The sequence below is a fragment of the Sceloporus occidentalis genome, unplaced genomic scaffold (assembly GCF_023333645.1).
Source record: "Sceloporus occidentalis isolate IW3139 unplaced genomic scaffold, rSceOcc1.0.p SCAF_2, whole genome shotgun sequence".
Classification (NCBI taxonomy): domain Eukaryota; kingdom Metazoa; phylum Chordata; class Lepidosauria; order Squamata; family Phrynosomatidae; genus Sceloporus; species Sceloporus occidentalis.
In genome coordinates this window covers 205,522-228,362 of record NW_028316982.1, presented here as the reverse complement: position 1 = coordinate 228,362, position 22,841 = coordinate 205,522, and positions in this window count along the sequence as shown.

Genomic DNA, 22,841 nt, shown 5'->3' with positions numbered 1-22,841 from the left:
TTGTCTGGAGGGACTGTGTGCAGCGAAAGGGATTAGGGCTTGTAATCTGTGGAGAATCCCCCCACAATCCACTGGGCTAATGGACTCTGGGGGCGGGGGGGGGGCTTTGTGAGACCTGGGCCCCAGGAATGCCAGCCCCCAAAGCAAGCAAACACTCTCCGCTGGCAAGGGGTGGGGTGCATTTCCCTCTGGCTTTGGCAATATGGGAGCTTAATCTGCAAAGATCAGTGGAGACAAAAGGCTTCCTGGCTGGACTCTGTTTGCCAAGGCTGCAGCTGTGTCAATCCCCAAAGACAAAGGAGAGGGCGAAGCAGGGCCAGGCAGAAGCCAAAGGCCACTCCGGCCCCGGATGGTGGCATGGCTGGTCAAGGGACTGGGAAGAGGGAAGGAGGGCTGCGCCGTCCCAGGAGGACTGGATGGTTGCCCTGGGAAGGGGGCTCAAGAGGCAACAGGCCGTCCATGGGGGACCTCAGAAGGAATGACCCCCAGAGAAGGCAGAAGGCAGAGCTGCGTCTCTGAAGGGGAGAGCGGAGCAGAGTCCGGACAGGAGGCTGAGCAGGAAGGGGCTCGCCTGGCGGCTGCGGAGTAACCAAATTACCTTTCAGAAGCAGAGAAGCTATGCCACGGCTGCCTGGTCCAGGCCTCTGCACAGGGACATAGGCAAGGGGGGGAGGAGTTTCTTGGGGTCCAGACCCCCCCCCTTCCATTAGAAAAATGAATGGTGTGTGCTGCTGCGCCGCTGCACCCAAGCCTCATTATAATGGTGGCACTTAGTCTGGACCCCCCCCCCTTTCCTAAAATCCCAGCTACATCCCTGCTCTGCATGCAGCCCTTGTGCCGAATGGCAACATCATGCAATGGAATCCAAAAACCCAATGCACCACTGCATGCAGAACCAAACAGTTAACTCCACTTCCACAACCATGAACTCAGACAAAAATACCCAGCTGTTTCCACAGAGCAACTCTGGCCTGTGCAAGGCACCCACTGTGGAAGGAGCCTCTATGCAGCTCTAGCCAAGCACTGCTGGACATTTAAAAAGAAGCACAGGCTCATAGACTGCTAGAGCTGGGAGAGAGCCCCAGGGTCATCCAATCCAGCCCCATCCTGCCATGCAGAAAGGCACAACCTGGGACAGGTGGCCATCTGGCCTCTGTTTAAAGACCTCCAAGTAAGGAGACTTCCTCCAAAGAAGGAACCAATTTGTTCACATTCAGAAGTCGACTTCCAATGCTTTCTGGGGGCATTCTTAGCACCCATAAGCCCCCCTCCCCCTGGGGAGTACCAGGGGCATAGAATTGACCCCAGACCCACTGCAGTTGCCCGCCCTGCCCTACAAGCTGAGAGCCATGGGATCAAGAAGGAACCCAAAGGCCATGTAGTCAATCTCCCTGCCAGAACAGGTAAAGCTCCCCTTTCATTTGACTTTTTAATACCTTTGGCCTGATGAAGAAGAAGCCAGTGGAGCTTCGAAAGCTCGCATGGTGTGTTTTGTGCATTTTGGTTGGCCAATGAAAGTATTGCTCTTTTATGGAGTTTGTATGTTGTTGTGCTTTGCACTGGGAGCGGTAGACCTGGCACCTTGCTCTCCCACCACTGATTCCCCCCCCCCCATTGAATGACATAGAAATGGACCGATTGGAGAGGTCTGTGTCACTGCAAAGGTGCACAGGGGGTGGAATTTGATCATTATGCGCTTGGCAAAAGAACGCCAACTCCCCCAAAGGCCCCCAAAGTGGGTCACGGCAGCATAGGCTGGGCTCCCGATGCTGTATAACTGGCAAGCATAATGCCAGCCCCTTGCCTTGGAGGACTGAAGGCTGCAAGACCGCACCAGGAGGCACCCTCCTGTTAAGACCTTTGGGCATGATTTCACCCCCAAGTGCCAGGCCAAGGCAGTCCAGGGCTTTCTTTGGGGAGGTAAATCCCTCCCCTGCCATGGCTGGCTCTTAATGCCTCCAGCAGCCCTTTGGGAAGCGCTTCCGTCCAGGTGGCCCCAGAAGAGCAGCAGTGAGATCATGTCTTGGCCAGGCGGCCAGGCGGGCAGCCAGAAAGAGGACCCCCAGCCCTCTTTCCCAGAGGGGCCAGCCCCAGGGGGCTAAACCCACCACGGCTTGAGCGGCTGCAGCTGCTGTCTGCCCTCCCTGGTCTGGGGCCCAGATGGAAAGGGGTCCCTTGCTAAGGGCAGGATGCGGCCGAACGAGTCAAGGATGCGGCGCCTGCACACGCTGCGGCCTTTGCACAGGAGAGCATGCCAAAGCATAGAGAGTGAAGCATGCAAAGGAGGACTGCCAAATGGAGGACACACAAGAAAAATGGAGGAAACTATCAAATCAAAGCTAAAAACACCAATATGAATGAGAATTCATTCCATACGGTTTATTTACAGCTGTATTACATATACTGTATTTTGTTATGTACTCAGCGGTATTTTTCTCATGAATCTATCTGCATTAAAATGCCTTGTTGGCTTGCAATGTACTTAGAATCATAGAATCATAGAGTTGGAAGAGACCTGAGTCAAGGGCCATCCATCCAGAGCTCTAACAGAACTCTGAGCAAAGCAAATGCTTACATTTTTACTTTACCTTTAGCCATTGCCTTTAGCCACAAATCCTGGACTCAATCTACATTGAGGTTATTCCTTTCATTTGTCCACTGTGCTGAAATGAAGGGGGGAAACCCTTTTCCACATTTGCACTGTGTCCTCAAGCAGCCCATTGCCTCACAAACTGTTTGCTGCCCTTTTCCCCCCAGAAAGACAAATGTGCTCTGAGCTCTGGGTGCGAGTCCTGTCCACTGCTGCTCCAAGGAGAAAAGAACTCCAGAAGGAGCCCTCTGATCTTCCATTTGCAGCAAGGACAGGCTGCCAAGTAGATGAGTCTACCAAAGGGTGTTCCTGGATGGGCTTCTTAGCCATGCTCAAAATGGAGAAGATTTTGGAGTTCCTCCTGGGGAGAAGGTTGAAATGTTGGACATGTTCAGGAAAAGGAGGACGTCTGGTCCCCTGGCCTTAGAATCATAGAATCATAGAATCATAGCCCGCTTTTTCATTTTGCAAGGGATGCTAGGAGAGAGATGGCAGGTGGATGGAGGGGCGCCTGAGGCTCCTCCTGGGCCATCATCCAAAGGCCCCCATCTCCAGGGCAAACGCCCAGCCCTCAGGCACAGAAAGGGGCTCCAGGCCCTTCAGGAACGCTGGGGGGGTGTACCTTAGCCAGGTCTGACACCCAAAAGCAGCCATGCTTTGTGAAGAAACAGGAACACGGGAAGCCACCTGAGTCTCCTGTCACACGGCTCGGTTAGAGCACTCCACCTTTAAAATCCTGAGCCTTGTAGTTCCAGGAGGTACCCAGAATCCTCTGCCTGAGTGCTCTAGTCCTCTGACAAACTACAGATCCCAGGATTCCATAGGATGCTGCAACAGTGGGTAAAGTGGCATCGCAATGCTGTGATGCTGCAGCCAGGAAGGGGCCAAATTCAGGCCCTGGACGGCCGTCTAACCCAGTACTGTCCACTCTGACTGGCAATCTTGGCTTGCCAGACTCTGGTTTAGGCAGGGCTCCTTCCCTGCCCTCCCTGGCGTTCCCTTCTGTTGGTCTTCTATCCAATAATTAACCAGGCTCCATCCTGCTTAGCTTGTGAAAGCAGACACAGATCAGGAGCGTTTGTGCCTCGGGAGCTGCGGTTGCACTGGCTCATACCCTTGACCCCCAGAACCCACTACTGTCCACTCCAAGCCCCGAGTGGCTTTATTGCCCCACCGACATGGAAGCCATCTGCTCTTGCGGCTTCATTTAGTGTCTCTTGCGAACATGGTTGCAATGGGACATTGAAGCTGATGGTGACCCTGTGGCTGAGATTTCACCAAGGCCTCCTGTCCTCCTTTGCTTTGATCAGGTCCTGCAAATTCATGCCCATGGCCTCCCTCCGTCCGGTGTGCGGTCTTCCTCTCTTTACGCTGCCTTCTACCTTTCCTAATAGCGTTGCTGCCTTTCCCAATGATTCAGTCATGCCTTCTCATGATGTGGCCAAAGTATGACAATCTCCGTTTGGTAGGCTTGGCTTTCCAAAGAGATTTCTGTCTCAGTCTGTTCCGATTTGTTTGTCTTTTGGCTATCTTCAGTACTATTCTCCAGAACCACATCTCAAAGGAGCTGGTTTCTTCCTGTCCGCTGTCCAGCTCTCGCGTCCGAACGTGTCGATGGGGAATGCAAAGGCTTGGACGATCCTCGCTTAGTGTCTTGGCACTTTGGGATCCTGCCTAGTTTTTCCATGGCTGCCCTCCCCATTCCTTGACTTCTCCTTAGTTCTTGACGGCAGTCTCCGTTCTGATCCATCTTTGATCCAAGGTATGGGAAATCTTTGACTGTTTCTATTTCCTCATTGTCCAAGTTGAATTTATGTGTTTCTTATCTGGCCATTATTTTTGTTTTCGGTCAGCCGGGAAGAATCTGCTGAAGGTCCCAACTGCGCAATATGCAGCGACCTCGCAAAGGGCCTTTTCCATCTCAGCCTCAAAAATGTGGAACAACCTTCCCAACGAGCTCCGTTCCACCACCTCCCTGGACGTTTTCAGAAAGAACCTTAAGACCATTTTCTTTCACCAAGCTTCCCCCCCCCCATGAGATGCGATATTATGCCCTCTCCCCCTTTTGTGTAACGACTTTCGCAATGTTTTTGGATCAATTCAACCAAGCTGGCTGTGTAATAGTTTTTAATATGATATTTTTACATTGTTTTTATTGATATGTATGTATTTTTATGTTGATCATCGCGGAAAAGCAGGATAAAAATAAAATCTATTATTATTATTATTATTAGCGAGATCTTGCAGCACCTTTGAGACTCACTGAAAGAAAGAAATGCATCCACAGATGCATTTAGTAATCTACTGAAGTCTAGGAAAGCTCACATTGCCAATGTCTTTATTTCATTAGTCTCAAAGGTACTCGCTCTATATACTGATGCCACAGACTAACATAGCTATAGTTTTGGATTTATCTTCAGCAGTGAGCCTGTCTTTGCACTTTCTGCCTTGATTTTCCTCCATAATTGTTCAAAGTCTATGATCTTTTCCTCTAGTAGTATGGTCTCATCCGCATTTCTTAGACTGTTGACATCCCTTCTTCCAATCTTCCCTCTTTCTCCTGAGTCTAAACCTGCTTTTCCTATGATATTTTCTGCATACCATTTGAACAAGTGGGGTCACAGGATGCAGCCTTGCCCAAACCAATTGCCAATTGTAGTTTGACCACCCGGTAATTTACAAACTTGCTTGGTTTTCCATCAAGTCTGAAACCTTTGCAAGCTGCACTCACAGTTTTGTATGTTTTGTAAAGAGAGCTAACCTTCTCTCTTTCTCTGCCAAATCCTCGTGGGGGGGGGGGGGGATGAGTGGGAAGGTATGGGGCTGTTTGTTGCTCAGCTTCTGCTTTGCCCAGTGGAAGATCCACTATAATCTTTCCCATTCCCCACCAAGGTTGGGGCATTCACAGCTCTTGTTCCTGTTGTTCTCCCTTCCAACATCCTTTTCAGCATTTGCCTCTGGTTACACAGATGCCTCCATTTTGCCCAGCCAGGCTGAGAGCAATTGCCAGGAGAGCATCCCCTCCAGCCCCAGGAAACAGACGCGCAACACAACAGAGCAGCCGGAGATCTCTTGGCGAGCGGAGGCTAAGGGCCAGGATCCCTTTCAGGCGTCTGCCTTGGGGCTGGGACCGTGTCATTGCCCTGCAGCCTTGGTCGGGATATCCCTCCAGGCCACCTGTATGCATTGCTGGGCCCATCAGCTCCTGTCAGAGAGGGAAATGGCCTGACAAATTCCGGCCAGCAGGAATGGACGCTCTCCCGCCTGGACGCACGAAAGGCCCGGCGGCTCTCTCACGCTGGGAGCCAGGGAGCCCCACTGGGCTAGCAAGGAGGGCTGCCAGGCCACCAATTGTTCTGGAAATCAATGGGCCGGAAAGGCAGCTCTGCTCCTGCTGCTGAAGGAAGGGAAGGAGGCCGCGGGGAGGAAGGGCTGGCGGTGTGGGCAGAGTGGCCTGTCTGCCACAGAGGCTCCCATCCCTTTCCCCTTCTGAGGGTGGCAAGAGGGCACCGGCCCTGGGGCCAAAGTGAGGGCAACCACCCCCAGGAAGAACCTTGCTTCCCTCCATGAACTATCCCTCCCAATATCTGCTCTATGATTCGTCTATGATTCTGCTATCATTCGTTCTGTAATTCCATTGACAAGCTGGAACCATGTCCAGAGAAGGGCAACCAAAATGGTGGAAGCTCTGGGAATCCCCAAAGCCCTTTGAGGAGCAACTGAGGGAGCTGGATAGGTTTAGCTTGGAGAAATGAAGGTTATGAGGTATGTTAGCAGGTATGGCTACATCTCCCAGAATCCCCAAAACTGAAATGCATGCAAGTTGGGAGTTGTCTGGAAGGCACCAGGTTATGGGGCAGCTGTGCGAGTGTGTCCTAACCAGGCGCCGATCCTTTGGGATATGGAGATTGAGTTGGGGGCCAGAGGTAAGGCCTTGCAGGCAGGAGACGGGCTTGGTTCCCTGCTAGGCTGCAGAGAGCCAGAGAGAAGGAGCCGGAGCCTTGACCTGCCAGGGCCAGATCCACCAGGCGATGGGTCCCAGGAGCCATGCAACAGCCGGCAGAGAGTCATAGGGTCTCACAGCCGGGACCGGGAGGGACCCCCAAGGACTGCCCAGTCCAACCTCAGTCCGCAGTGAGCAAAGGCCAAGAGGCTATAAAGCAGGAGCTGATGGAGGTGAGAGGCAGGCAGGCAGGCTTTGGGGAAGCAGCTGCTCATTGCTGGAAGGGATCATAGAATCATAGAGTTGGAAGAGACCGCAAGGGCCCTGATCCAGTCCAACCCCATTCTGCCATGCAGGAAATCCAAATCAAAGCATCCCCGACAGATGGCCATCCAGCCTCTGTTTAAAGACCTACAAAGAAGGAGACTCCACTACACTCCGAGGAAGGAGTGTGTTCCTCTATGGAACATCCCTTTCTGTCAGGAAGTTCTTCCTAATGTTGAGCTGGAATCTCTTTTCCTGGAGCTTGCATCCATTGCTCCGTTGGGTCCTAGTCTCTGGAGCAGCAGAAAACAAGCTTGTTCATATGACATCCTTTCAAATATTTAAACAGGGCTATCATATCACCTCTTAACCTTCTCTTCTCCAGGCTAAACATCCCCAGCTCCCTGAGTCCTTCCTCATAGGGCTTCATGGTTTCCAGACCTTTCACCATTTTAGTCGCCCTCCTTTGGACACATGGCTCCAGTTTCTCAATGTCCTTTTTGAATTGTGGTGCCCAGAACTGGACACAATATTCCAGGTGGGGCTGACCAAAGCAGAATAGAGTGGCACTATTACTTCCCTTGATCTAGACACTATACTTTTATTGATGCAGCCTAAAATTGCATTGGCCTTGTTAGCTGCCGCATCGCACTGTTCACTCATGTTCAACTTGTGGTCCACTTGGACTCCCAGATCCCTTTCACATGTAGTTCCTTGCTGCACATCTGGTTAACTTTCCTTGGGGCAGCCAGCCCCCAAAGGAGGAGGGGGAGGCCTGCCCGGGGTTTTTATTTTGGGGGGTGGGAGGGTCAGCCTTTCACCCCATAGACCTCGGTCAGGTCAGGGGGTGTCCCTCCCTTCCCTGCTACCTGCTGCTTGGGACAATGCAATTGGACACAGGTCTTAACATGATGGAGGAGAATTTTCACACACCGAAGGGCCTCCATCTTGGGCCAGGAAAACCAAGAGAGAGAGCTGGGTTTCTCTGCCAAGGGAAGGAGGGCACCTGCTCTAGGTCTGCAACAAAGCAAGGGCTCCTTCTTTGCATGTGCACACGCGCGCACACACACACACACATGGCCCCTTCCATCAGGACAAAGGTCCAGGAGCCATGATGCCCAGCTAGTTTGGGCAAGAATCAAGAGAAAAGGGAAAAGTGCAGGGAAATGTGGAAGGGAGGAGGGGAAAAGGAGGGCCATGTTGCAAGGGGCTGAATCTGTCAAGGAAGGCATGGCTGCTGCCCTGAGCTTGCAAGACCAAGGAGGACAGGGTGACCAGCAGTCTTGCAGGTCTCCCATTGAGAGGGCCACCATGGCTGAAGGCAACTGGACATCATTCAAGGACAAGACATGGCTTCTGAGGGAAAGCGCACTTGCATTTCCGGCTGCGCACTTGCACACAAAGCGCCTGGGGCAGGGAGGGCTTGGATGCCGCTCCAGAGATGTCGGAAAACCAGGGAAGAAAAAGGCATACTCCTGGCAGAGTCATGCAATTGCTCTGAAGATTTTCAGAAAACATTGTGCTTATCCAGGAATGCTCCAGCAACAGACCATCGCCAGGACTTCCCCGTCTGATAATCTTCAATGTAAGAAAGAGATTTGTGCTATTAATCGACTACAAAGGAAGACTGGAATGAGAAATGGCTGAATTGGGATATATCCACAAGTTCCACTCCATCAACATTGGCTGAAAAAAAGGCAAGAGAAAAAAGGCATTAGCCATTGAAGAGTCGCATTCATGGTTCTGGTTTTGTTGCTATCTCCCTTTTCTTTTGCTTCTCTTCTTTCCTTGATTGCTTGGAGCGTTTCATCTGTTATCCATGGCTCCTTCTACATGACAGCTCTTCAGGGTTCTCAGTGCGGATCCTGCTTGGCCGCCCAGGAGAGAAGCAGGGATGCTAGACGTAGCCTCACAGAGCACTCTGGCGGAGCATTTTCTCATGGACATTTCTGCACATGGACGTCCTTTCCTTCCTTCTTGCGTTTTAATGAACACAAGGAGGTATTTACCTCCCCCCTCCTTAAACCCCTTTTCTTTCTTCCCCCAAAGCAGGTGTAAGCAGTTTGCAAGGAACATAAATCATCCATAATGGGAGTACAGGCCCCTGAGAACTTTATCTGGCTTTTATCAGCTCAGAAAGACCCCTGAAAGAAACACCCAGGAGGCCAAAGAGAGCAATCTGCAGCTAAGTCACCACTCCCCTCCTGCTCACCTGCAGGGTTTGTTTGCCTGCCCCAGACCAGAGCCCTCTCCCCAAAGAGAGAGATGTCCGGCCACCGCCTGGACATTAAACTCTTCCCTTGCAGAGCGTTGACCCACGGACGGAGATGGATCGGAGGGTCACTGGCTCATGAGCCACGCAATCCCAGCTCCTGGCGCTGGTCCGCAGCAGGGGCCAATTGCTTTCCCCAGAGACACTGCACAGCAAAGCCATGGCCGGCCATGGTTCTTGCTTGCCAAGTGAATCCTGGGAGAACAACCTTCCTCCCTGAGGCCAGCAGTGGGTGGCGGTGGGGCATCTGTGGATGAATGAGGCAAGGAGGGCTGGCCCAGAGCTTTACCTGTTCAGTGAGAAGAGCTTTGTCCAAGTCCCCTTCTGCTGCTCTCCTCAATAGGCCTCCCAGCCCAATCTGTTGGTGGCAGCAATAGCAACAAAGCTTCTGCAGACCTGAATCCTGCTCTCAGCAGATCCGAGTTGTACCCAAATGCAGCCTGAGCATTTCCATGCAAACCTCTAGTTTTATATTGCGCCTGCTTCCAGCATTTTATCCGGAAAGATTCTGGAGCAGATCATTAAAGAGAGAGTCTGTGAACATCTAGAAGGCAATGCCATCATCACAAAAGTCAACATGGGTTTCAGAGAAAGAAGTCATGCCAGACAAACCTTATCTCCTTCTCTGATAAAATGACCATCTTGGTAGATGAAGGGAATGCTATAGATGTAGTAGATCTTGATTTCAGTAAGGCCTTTGACAAGGTTCCCCATGGCATTCTTGCAAACAAGCTTGTAAAATGTGGGCTAGACAAGGCAACTGTTACATGGATCTGTAATTGGTTGACCGGCCAAACCCAAAGGATGGTCAGCAATGGCTCCTTTTCAGCCTGGAGGGAAGTGACCAGTGGGGTGTCCAGTGGGGCTCTGTCCTGGCCCAGTACTGTTCAACATCTTTATCAATTACTTGGATGAAAGAATTGGGGGCATACTTATCAAATTTGCAGATGATACCAAATTAGGAGGAACAGCTAATAGAGGACAGGATCAAAATTCAAAATGACCTTAATAGATTAGAAAGCTAGACCAAAGCTAACAAAATGAAATTCAACAGGGAGAAACGTAAGGTACTGCACTTAGGGCAGAAAAATGAAATGCTCAGATATAGGATTATGGGGAACACCTGGCTGAATGAGACTACATGCTAAAGGGATCTAGGAGTCCAAGTAGACCACAAGTTGAACATGAGTCAAGAGTGCGATGCAGCAGCTAAAAAGGCCAATGCAATTTTAGGCTGCATCAATAGAAGTATAGTGTCTAGATCAAGGGAAGTAATAGGTATTAAATCTTTGTTATGGGTGATGTCTCTTGCCCTCGAAGCCCCGAACTGGTACCAACTGGATGAGATGCCGGCTTCTCTGGAACTCAGGATCAAAGCAAACTCCAACACACAGGAGAAGCTTTCTGGAGCAATGCCTAGTGAAACAGCTGCTTAATTAATGACAGATTTTATAGCAGACTTCACTTATTATTATTATTATTATTATTATTATTATTATTAACCCTTATTTATAAAGCGCTGTAAATTTACACAGCGCTGTACATACAATCTTTTTAATTAGACGGTTCCCTGCCCTCAAGCTTACAATCTAAAAAGACACGACACAAAGGGAGAAGGGAAAGGTGGAGGGGAAGGGGCCTTTCTAGTAGGATAATACATATAAAATACATAGCAATACAGGAAATGGTTCGATAAAACAGGCACCAAAAGATCATCAAATAGCGAGCGACAATTATGCAATGCCTGGGAAGGCTTCTCTGAACAGGATGGTCGTCAACTCCGTTTTGAAGCTGGTTAAAGAAGTGATCAGGGCCCTTGTGTCTCGCGGGGGAAGAAGGTTCCAGGAGTGAGGGGCAGCAAGTGAAAAGGGGCGAATCCGAGATGGGGCAGAGGAAATCCTGGGTTGGGACAGCAGGCCTTGACTACCAGAACGGAGGGCCTTGGTGGGAAGGTGAGGAGAAAGAAGGTCTGATAAGTAAGGAGGGGCAGCCCATGGAGGGCTTTAAATGTTGACAGCAGGAGCTTATACTGAATGCGGAAAGGTAGTGGGAGCCAGTGAACTTCACCCAATGAGGGTTTTATTGTCTTAGTTGCCATTTACAAAACTAACAGCTACAAGTACTGTCTAACACATCCTTCTCTTTCAGAGTCCATGCTCAATACAAAAAACCACTTGAACAGTCCTTTGTTCTCCCATCAGGAACACGTTCCCACGATCTAGTCCAGCCTCTTCCCACATAGGGAACCAAGCACAGTACAAACAACAAACATGTCGTGTTTACATTCAGTCTCGGCCATTTGCCCTTCAACATTCTGTTTTCAAGCCTAGACTTCCTGGCCTTCAACAGGAACCAATTTTTTTTTTACTTTAGCAAACCATTGTCACATCTCAACATTTTAAATAGAAATAGAAATATACATTAACAATAGGCCACTCTATTCTGCTTTGGTCAAGCCCCACCTGGAATATTGCCTCCAGTTCTGGGCAAAACAATTCAAAAAGGACATTGAGAAACTGGAGCCATGTGTCCAAAGGAGGGAGACCAAAATGGTGAAAGGTCTGGAAAGCATGAAGCCCTCTGAGGAACGTCTCAGGGAGCTGGGGATGTTTAGCCTGGAGAAGAGAAGGTTAAGAGGTGATGTGATAGCCCTGTTTAAATACTTGAAAGGATGTCATATTGAGGAGGGAGCAAGCTTGTTTTCTGCTGCTCCAGAGAATAGGAGACAGTGGATCAATGGATGCAAGCTCCAGGAAAAGAGATTCCAGCTCAACATCAGGAGGAACTTCCTGAGAGTCAGGGCTGTTCGACAGTGGAACACACTCCTTCCTCAGAGATTGTGGTGGAGTCTCCTTCCTTGGAGGTCTTTAAGCAGAGGCTGGATGGCCATCTGTCAGGGATGCTTTGATTTAGATTTCCTGCATGGCAGAATGGGGTTGGACTGGATGGCCCTTCCTGGGGTCTCTTCCAACTCTATGATTCTATGAAAGATGAAGTGCCTCCATGATCTGCTCCTTCCCCTGGGGCCTGTCTCCATCCCTGTTCAAGATCTCATAGCCTCAAAGCCTCAGCCCAACCCAGGAGGAGGCAAGACGATGGCCGTTGTGCCCCCCACCCCTCTCCCCATTGGGCCCACGGTAGAGTCAATATTGACAAGATGGACCATTGCCCCCTCCCCAAATCCCTCCAGGCAGCTGGGTTTGCAAGGCATTCCCCTGCAGAGGAGCCCTCCAGCCATCTTAGTATTCAAATGGCAAAGAGGAACAGCCCGGTGGCACAGTAGCTGGGGGGTGAAATACCCTAACCCTAATCCTCTCCCCATGGGGCCCACAGGATGAGAGCCCACATTGACAGGGTGGGCCACTGCCCCCCTCCCAAAAGCCCTCCGGGGCTGGGCCTCCTCCTCCTCCTCAGGCGGCTGGGTTTGCAAGGCATGTCCCTGCGGAGGAGCGCAAACAGGAGAGGCCCAGGGAGCCATGCTGTCCTTCAACTAGCAAAGAGGAACAGCCAGGCACCCTCAGTAGATGGGGGGGGGGGGTTTACCCTGGTCCCCACCCCAACGTCCAGCTTCCTGAAAAACAGATGCTAAGCCAAGTTGACCCACCTCAATCGGATGGGATTTAGATGATGGGTTTCGTGACTGGCGTTTGCTTTGCGTGGGGCAGCCCTTGAAAAGTGTTCAGAACAGTATTAGATGCAGCAGCCAAAATGCTGTTGGATGTGTGTTTTAGTGGCCATGTAAGACTGGTCTTGCAAGAACAGCTCCAAGGTTGCTTCCAAGAGCAGTTCAAGGCGGTGGTTTGGAGCACCTTCCAATGCCCCAAATGGCTTGGTTCCAAGGTACAGAATCATAGGATCCTAGAGTTGGAAGGGACCCCAAGGATCATGCAGCCCAACCCCCTTTTTCTGCCATGCAGGAAGACACAATCACCAAAGCACCCCAACAAATGGCCATCCAGCCTCTGCTTAAAAACAGCCTCCAAAACTGGAGACCATTCCGAAACAGCAGCGACTTCCACTCTTGGACCAATCTTATGCTCAGGACATTCCTCCTAATGTTGAGCTGCAATCTCTTTTCCTGGAGCTTCCATCCATTGCTCCATTGTGTCCTATTTTCTGGAGCAGCAGAAAATAAGCTTGCTCCCTCCTCAACGTGGCATCCTTTCAGATATTTAAACAGGGCTCATATCATATCACCCCTTAATCTTCCCTTCTCCAGGCTTATCCCCAGCTCCCTAAGTCTCTCCTCATAGGGCTTCATGGTGGACACATGGCTCCAGTTTCTCCACCTCCTTTTTGAACTGCTTTGCCCAGAACTGGACACAGGATTATTCCGGGTGAGGCCTGAACAGAGCAGCATAGAGCGGCACTATTCTTTCCCTTGATCTAGACACTATACTTCTATTGATGCATCATTTGCTCTTCCTCCTCCTTCCATGTTAACTTCCCCTCATTTGCTAGACTTGGTGCCTTTGGTTTTCGCGGTGTATTCTGTGCAAGGACAGTCGATGCTGAAGGCATCTTGCATAATGGCGTCTGGCAGGGGCTGCCCCTTGTGCCATTGCCCCCATGGCCTGGCCAAGCTGACCGCCTCGGACGTCCCAAGATATATAACTGAACACTAAAGTGGGGATCGCCTGAGCCCTTGCGTTCCCCATCATCCCCATCATGTCCAGATGTGAGAGACAGCTGGACGCTGAAGGACGCAGGCGGAAGGAAAACCAGCCCATTTGGGGATGTGTTGCTGGAGGAGGGTCTGACTGAGGATGCCATGGACAGCCAGAGACAAAGAATTGGGTTGAGCCTTTGTCCTGGGATGGGGCTGAGGAGGAGGAGGAGGAGCAGGTCTGGAGAGCTTCCTGGAGCCAAGGGCCGAAGGACCAGATCTCTCCTTGCTGAGGGGCTCTCTCTCTCCCCAATTAGATCTCTGCAGGAGCCTTGGAGCCATCACTTTGCATGAGAAAGGCCCAGTAATTGGCAATGGTCAGAGTTGGCTCTGCCTCCCTTTGGGCCTTTCTTTGGGGAGAGAGAGAGAGAGAGCATGCCACCATGCAAATGCCCATCTTTTGCACCTGGGGAGACCCTCCTTGGGTTGCCACTGGGATTCCTGAGGCGAATCACAATGGGTTCTTCTTACAGCAGCAGCTTTGCCAGCCCAGGAGATTAACCCATCCCTCTCCAGGGCCAGGCTTTGGAGGGGGAAATGCTAAAGCTGGCCCTGGCCTGGACTCACTGCCCCACTGACCAGGGTCCAGCCCTTCATGCTGCTGTGTGCCCTTGCTGCATGCGCCTGGCAGCCCCCAGCTTGCCCCCAAGAAGACCCATAAGCCCCCCGACTCTCCAGGAAGCGAACAGCCTGAACAAAAGCTTACTGGGAGCGGAGCAGTGAATGGAGATCTTGCACAATGCGGACACACAAACACACACAACCCTGCCTTGTGGCCAGATTGCAAACATCTCTGCCTCTGCTGGCAGCCCTTGTGTGGAATGGCAACACTGCACAACTGAACCAAGACATGAAATATGCTACCAGATGCGCCTCCAAATATTCAGTGCATATCAGCAGGCAATGTGCCCCCGTGTGTGGCACAGAACGGAACGCGCAAGAAGCCTGCAGACGCAACCCCACTTCTGCAGCCATTGGGTAGAAACGTCTCACTGCTCCTGTCAGGGGACTTGTAATCATAGAACCATAGAGCTGGAAGAGACCCCAAGAAGGGCCCTGATCCTGTCCCACCCCCTTCTTCTTCTGCCATACAGGAACTCCATACCAAAGCATCCCCAATTTGACAGATGGCCATCCAACCTCTGTTTTGTTCAGGCTCCCATTGTGCAATGCGGCACTTTTCACAATGAGACATCTTGTGCATTGGGACTGTTGCACAAAAGCCGTTGGGAGGAAGGGCTTCTTTGCCGTGAGAAGTGTTTTGACAGTAGATTATTTATGTATTTCATTTTATTTATTTAGATGACCCTTTGGGTTCCCTTCTACCTCTAAGATTCCAAGATCCCAGGGTTTTGTGACATGAAATACAATCGGCCCTTCTTAGACACGGATTCTTTATACACGGATTCAAGCACCCACGGTTTGAAAATGTTCCCAAAAAGAATAAATTCCAAATATCAAACCTTGACTTTCCATTTTTTATAAGGGACACCATTTTGCTGTGACATTGTATTTAATGGGACTTGAGCTTCCACGGATTTTGTGATCCACGGAGGAGGGATCTTGGGACCAAACCCCAGCGGATAACAAGGGCCCACTGTATAGCTGCTGTGCTGCCATGTGCAAATCTACAGCGCTATATAAATAAATAAATAAATAAATAAATAATGCTAGGGAACTGCGGAATCATAGAATCATAGAATCGTAGAGTTGGAAGAGACCACTAGGGCCATCCAGTCCAACCCCATTCTGCCATGCAGGAAATCCAAATCAAAGCATCCCCATTGACAGATGGCCATCCAGCCTCTGTTTAAAGACCTCCAAGGAAGGAGATGCAGAAGACGTTCCCTTTTGCAACAGGGGCCTCCAGAGTCCAACCCCCAAACCACTAAAAACATTGTTTCAGAGGAGGGTTGCCGCCATTTTCCTATGAGGCTGAGAGAGTGTGGTTTCTTTCCATGGCTGAGCACTGAATTCCTCCAAATTGTGTGCAATTTCAGGTGGAACAGCCACCCTCCTTTCCGACGTCTGCTGCACATCTGTGAACATGTCTGGTGGCCAAAGAAGAACAACTGCCCATGTGAAGGGACTTATATCTGGGCAGGTGACCAGACGTCCCAAGGCCCTGCAAAATGTAGGACATTTGAGAAGAAGGCAAGACATTACCAAGTAAAAACTCAAGACACTCATAGAAATGTAGATCCATGCTTCTTAGTCATGCTCCAAATGGGGGACCTCTTGGAATTCCTCTTAGGCAGAAGGTTGGAATGGAAGATGTGTCCTGGAAAAGGAGGACATCTGATCACCCTGACTGTGCTGAAATTAAGGGGGGGGGGATCTTTCAGTATTTGCACTGTGTCCTCAAGTATCCCTTTGCCTAACAGGTTTGCTGTCCTTTTACCCTCTGAGAAACAAACACGCCCCAAGATCTGGGTGCGAGTCTTGCCTGCTGCTGCTGCTGCTGCTGCTGCTGCTGCTGCTGCTCCTAGAAAAAAGAACTTTAGATGGATCCATCCTATTCCTATATTTGCAGCACGGAAAGACTGCGAAGTAGATGCATTTCTGGAAATGAAGCAGCAAACGTGGTGTAACTCAATGGGCTTCATAGTCATGCTCAACATGGAGGACACTTTGGAATTCCTCCTGGACAGGAGGCTGAAAATGTAGGACACGTCCTGGAAACGGAGGGCGTGCCTGGCAAATGCAGCAGATTCCAGGATCCCCTCCAAAGGGTCCCAACTCTCTCTCAGAGGGAAGGAGACCATGCCTTGGCCTCTCTCTGGGAAAACGGGGTTTTGCTCATGGAGCTTTTTTGGGATGGGGCAATTCCTTCCATCTCCCCCATTTGGGGGTGTCTCCAGGTGTTTATGCTTTCCCTCTGAGAAAGAGGCTCAGCTGCCAGGGAACAGGAAGCCTTTGGCTTCAGCGGCTGCCAGCCAGCCAACAGCAGAGCAGGGCTAGTGTTTTCCTAGAGGTGTGAAAGCGTGTGCAAATGCACCTGGGGAGGGTCAGGGGCTGCCCCTCAGGAACCCCCCCAACCACGCATGACCCAGAGAGGGATGTGGATTGCCACCCCAGGGCAGCCCCCCCCCTTATCCCTTGTCTGCTCCTGGCAGTGCCCCCATTGACCCCCCCCCCCCGGCAGAGGAGGGCAGCGGCCTGGGGCTGCCCGCTGGGAGGGTCAGAGGTCAGCTCTGGCCAGCCAGATCATGTAAGGCCCCATTGCTGTGGAAGAGACAGTGTTTCCAAACCAAAGAAGGGGCACAATTCTTTCCCCTTTTGGGGTGGAGCAGAAGAGGGCATCTCAGGAGGCATTGTTTTTCTAAGCAGCCATGGGGCAACAGGGCAAGCTTGCCCCTTGTTTCACACTGGGAGACAGGGCCCTTCAGACTGCTTGGAACCCATCCATGCAGGAGAGGAAAGCAGGGGGAGACCTGGTCCCAGGGCATGCCTTCACCTGAGGGACAAATAGGGCAGACTCCCTGGGATGCTCTTTGGGCATGTAGACGCCACGAAGGGCGATGCCAGGTGCCCAGCCACAGCCATGAGGCTCCCAGCGCCTTTATGGGGATGGCCCATTGGGCTGGTGCTGCAGGGGCCATTGCCCTCCGCCTGCCTTGGGCTTAGGGAACTTTTGGGTTGGCAGCTCTTGCTTAGATCCCAACCAACCCTTTTGGATTCCTCCCAGGTTGCTGCCCACTGGCCTCTGGCAAGTGCCACCTCCATGCCCACGTACAGCAGGTGAAGTGTGCCCTCTGGGGGCCTCGAGGGACACTGCGACCTCCCCTGGCACCTCAAGGGCCCTCCTCTCACTTGACCCCTTTTCTGGCCAAAGCTGGCAGAAATGGTTGTGCCACCCTCAATGCCTGGTGGCCCCTTCTGCAGCCCCAGTGGACCAAGGGGTCAGTTGAGGGCACTGGCAAAGAGGGGCCAAGGCACTGGCCAGAGAGGCACATCTGCGTGCGCATGGGAACACTTTCAACACTCTGCCTATGTCTGTGTCCAGCTCTGCGCACCACAATCCAAGAATGATGTGGGCAAGCAGGGAGCATGTCTGGAGAAGGGCAAGCAAAATGGTGAAGGCCTGGAAAACATAAAGCCCTATGAGGAGAGACCTAGGGAATGGCTGGGTATGTTTAGCCTCAATTTCTGCAAGCAAAATCTTCCCTTCTTTCTTCTTCATATAAGACAGAAATAGTTCCCAGTCTTTTTAAAAATTGTCCAACAGTTTTACTTTGATCAAAGTGGCCATTATGTCCATCTTGAATAGCCCACTCTTCTTCTGTCGTATCCATTTTCCAGTTCTGGGCAAACAACAGTCTTGCTGCAATAACCAAGAATACATCGCTTTGTCATTTACATCTTCAAATTTCTCCTTTGAGATGCCCAACAAAAACAAAGCCGCTTAAAAACGGATACCCTTCGTTTGAGCTAATTAAACTCCCCCTTTGAATCCTGACTTGGGGCCCTTGCCTTTTGAGTAACAGGACTGGCATTGGTGGAGCAATGTGGGCAGACCCCATGCCCCAGGGGTGCCAAAGCGCATGGAAGTGCATCTGGCGGTGCAGAAGCCGGGAGAGAAAACTGGAACTCCCGGGTTGCCATTTAAATTGTGTTCAGGAATGATGGCTCCGTGTGTTGAGCCACAAAGGCTGACTATCAGCCAAGGCTGAAATCTGGTCCTTTTCTCATCTTCAGGCCGTTTCTGGCAACTCTTGTACACAGACCCCCAGCTTTTTAGTTCCCCAAAGCCCTCTTGCAGCCTCCATTTGAACTACTCAACCCCCACCCCTTTGCGTATGGACTGTGGGTGCCTTTTTGGGACTCTTGCGTTTTGGGTAACAGGGGAATACAAAATTGTGACGCTGTTAGTCCCAAGTCTGCCTTTGGTGAAGGTGTTGTGGCCGTTGTCTCCCCTCCGGAGGGTCTTCTTCCAGGGGTGCTTCAGTGGTGCCCTCCTGCATGGCAAAACATGGGGTTGCCTCCTCCAGCTGCATGGTCCTAAGCCTCTTTTCTCACCCCTTTAGTGGCCTCCTTTCTAACCGAAAAAGCCTTTCTTCCCATCCCAGGTTTGGTGGAGGTTTTGATGGTGGCTTTGAATGCATTGCAGCCAGAAGTGCAGCTGGAGTGCTTTGCAAAGTGGGTGGGAGGGGAGGGGTGCCTGCCTTTTAATGCTCCTCCTGAAGCTCAATGGGTGTTTTATGCCTTCCTCCTGGAGAAGGAGAAGGAGAAGGGGACTATCCTATCTATCGACTGATTCCCAGGCAGCAGCCGAGGGATGACTGATAGGCCCCGCTTCCCTTGAGTGCGTCTTTGGGGGCCTTGCAAGAGCAAGGAAGGGAGGCGCATACAGAGGTTGCGATTATGCTAACCAAGCCCTACATTAGTGAATTATGCTCCCCATTAAGTGGGCCTCTGCCAAACCTGAAAGCACCAATAAATTTTCTTCCAAGGGTCAGGAATAATGAAATGATGGATCGTCTGCCATTACTTAGCCTGGAAATTAAAGTTTGGCAGCTTTGTGTCTCTTCCATTTTGCTTCAATGGCATCCTTCCATCTTCCCAGAGTTGGAGGGGAGAGTGGGGGGGGGGGATCCTGGGGGGCTTCATCGTCTCCCAAAGGAAGATTCCCAAAGAAGAGCCCCTGGCTTTGGCTGCTGTCTAAAAGGCCCTCACCTTTTGGAATGGAGACTGGACCTCTGGCCGACTGGACAATGGAGTGGCCTCACTCCTGCTGCCCTTGACCACTTTCACATAAAGGGACACGTAGAGCGGGTCTGGGGCTGGAAAGCTACTTCTTTTGGACGACAGATCCCAGAATCCCCCAGCTGCATGTGTGGACTCCTGGGGATTTGTTCCCGTGGCTTCCAAGAAAAGTGGCCTCACCTTGGGAGCCCAATCCTCCTCCTTCAAGGCAGGCTCTCTCCAGGGTGAGCGGCTGTCTTCCTTTCCCAGGACATGTCCTACATCCCGGCCATCTGTCCAGGAGGGATGCCAAAATGTCCTCCCTTTTGAGCACGACCGGGAAGCATTTCGCTTCAAAGTCCTACTTTTCACAGTGAGAAATAACCCAGTTTGCCACCGCTTTTCAGCATCCTGGCTCAAGGCTATGGAATTCTGGGAGTTGGAGTTTGTTGTGGGCCCAGAACGGAGCGGAGCTTAAGGAAGGCCCCACAACAAACTCCAAATCCCAGAATTCCATAGCCTTGAGCCAGCATGCTGAAAAGTGGTGTCAAACTGGGTTATTCCTCCAGTGTGGATGCAGCCTTAAGCAAGCTGAGGACAAAGGAAGGGAAGGATAAAAGCAGCTGGGAAAGCGGGACGATGGCAGATTAAGGATTTTTCAAAGGGAATTGCCAGGCCAGTCCCAATGCCAGCACAAAAGGGCAACTGCAGGGATGCTGGAGGGAATGTTGCCCCAGGTGCCACGCTCCCTCTGTTTGCCCATAACTGCCCCGGATGCATTGCGAAGCACATCCCTTTTAGGATGGTTTTCCTTTTCAGCCCAAGGCATTGGCCCTGAATCTTGTTCATGCGACAAAGGAAGCAGAAGAGAGACTGCAGCCTGGCCAGTTTTTATTCGATATTTTAAAAAGCAAAAAGGAAATGGAAATGGGAAGCAAAGAGGCTGATCTAGGGTCAAGGGTCAGACGGATGGTGGCTAAGGTCAGGGCCAGCTCCTTTGCCCAGCAAGGCCAGCAGCGCCACTGGTCTCCCCTTGGATGCCAGCAGCTGGGGAAGGATGGGGCCGTGCCCCAATGCAACCAGTGAATTCAGCAGGGACCCCCCTCTTGCCCTTCCAGGAGGCTCAGGCAAAAGCAAAGGCCGCAGCCCCTCCCAGCTTCATCCATAGCTTTTGCCACCTTGACCACACTCTGAGGCTGCTTGGCCACTTGTGTCCCAGTTTCCAGCTGGGAAATGTTGGGGGGCATGCAGAAGCCCTGCAGCCGGGAGGAACGGAGGAAGGCCTTGGAGGGAAGGGGTCATAGGATCAGAGGAGAGCCCCAAGCGCCCTTCGGTCCAGTCTGGAGAAGAGGAGGGAAAGAGGGGCCACGATAGCCCTGTTTAGCCCCCATTTGAAGTGATGGGGCAAGCTTCTTTTCTGCTGCTCCAGAGAATAGAAAACAAAACAACTGAAGGGTTCTGACAAAAACTATAAGGGAATAACAGCACCCTGGAGCAAAAAAACAATGTAGTATCTAAAAGGGTAAAATTACCCCACTGGAAGATCTGTAAAACGCAAAGGGTGAGTAAAATATCCAAAATACAAAACCAGAGAAACTAAACCCTGGAGAAAAGCCAATAAAACAACCGAAAGGGTGGAGAAAAGCCCCCCCCCTTTTTGCCTTTGGCAATTATAAGCAATTCCATTAATAAAAAGCAAAGGCCAGAGGCGTTTCGACCGACGTCTTCTTCTTCTTCTTCTTCGTCAGTGGCCTGCCAGCGTTTAAAATATAAAATGTATAATAACTCCTTAGCACACAATGTGACTTTGCTGAATTCAAGAGCTGCAATGAGCTTGACCTGCTCTCGGAGTGCCTTCTATAACCAGCCGTGCCGGGAATGAGCATCACCCTGCTAGGACTCAAGGAAGGATCCTAGGGAGAAACAAGGGCTGTGGAGTAACAATACCAGTCTGAAATCGCCATCACAGGAGGTCAACGTGGGTTAAAATACCCACCACTGAGTCCCCGTATTTATGGTTGTGTATCGGATATCCCATCTGAATGCTACATTTTAAAGGAAATACTGCTCCTGTACCGTCAAGCCTTACAAACCCAATATCAGGAATCATCATGTAATGCGCTCTACATGGGGCAACCCTTGTACCAAACTCGGAAGCTTCAATTGGTTCAGAACATGGCAGCTAGACTGGTAATGGGTACCAGGAGCCCTGGTGGCGCAGTGGTTCAATGCCTGTACTGCAGCCATTCACTCAAGACCACAAGGTTGCGAGTTCAAGACCAGCAAAAGGGCCCAAGCTCGACTCAGGCTTGCATCCTTCTGAGGAGGGAGCTAAAATGAGGACCCAGACTGTTGGGGGCAAATTAGCTTACTTGCTAATTAGCTTACTTGCTGTTCACCGCTATGATCTTTGGAATAGCGGTATATAAACAAAACAAATTATTATTATAATTACCTCCAGAGCCAGTCATATTACACCGGTATTGGAGGACCTACACTGGCTGCCAATTTGGTTCCGGGCGCAATACAAGGTGTTGGTTATAACCTATAAAGCCCTAAATGGCTTGGGCCCAGGGTACTTGGAGGACCGCCTCTCCCCATACAATCCGCCCCGCACTCTCCGGTCGGGTGGGAAACAGCTTTTGAGAGTCCCTGACAGGAGATATGTGATGTCTGCAGATAGGGCTTTTTCTGCTTCGGCCCCACAGGCCTGGAACTCTCTCCCTGTCGAGCTCCGCTCAGCCCCCTCCCTGGAGTCTTTTAGGAAAGACCTAAAGACTCACTTTTTCCGCCTTGCTTTCCCCCATGTCCCTTAATTCCACTCTTCTCCTTTTATGTTGTTGTAATGTAATGGATGTCCTTGGTGTTATTGCTATTATTGGTTTTAATGGTTTTAAAAGGTGATTGAATGATGGATATTTTTACCGCTTGTATTTTATTGCTTAATGTGGGGGGATTTCTTTTATTGGATTTGCTGTTGTTGTATTTTAACTGATTGTAAACCGCTGTGATCATTGGAATAGCGGTATATAAATAAAGATTCATTCATTCATTCATTCATCATGTCAGAACACAAAGAAAATAGCACCCAGATATAAAAATACTCAAACTAACCAATTCACATTTTCATTTAAACCCCCGGGGATTCAGAATTCAAACGATGGATCCATTTGAGTTCCAATGCTTGTAAATGTTTTATGTTTTTCATAGTCGTTATCCCATCTATGCGCCAGAATTTGAATGAATCAAAAGTGTGATGTTCCTCTACAAAGTGTTTTCCAATTTTCGATTTTTGATACAACTTCTGTGTTCAATAATTCGGGTCCTTATCTCTCTGCTGGTCATATCCACATAGATCAGTTTACAAGGGCATTCAATTATGTATATGACATTTTTACTCGCACATGTAAAGCATTTATAT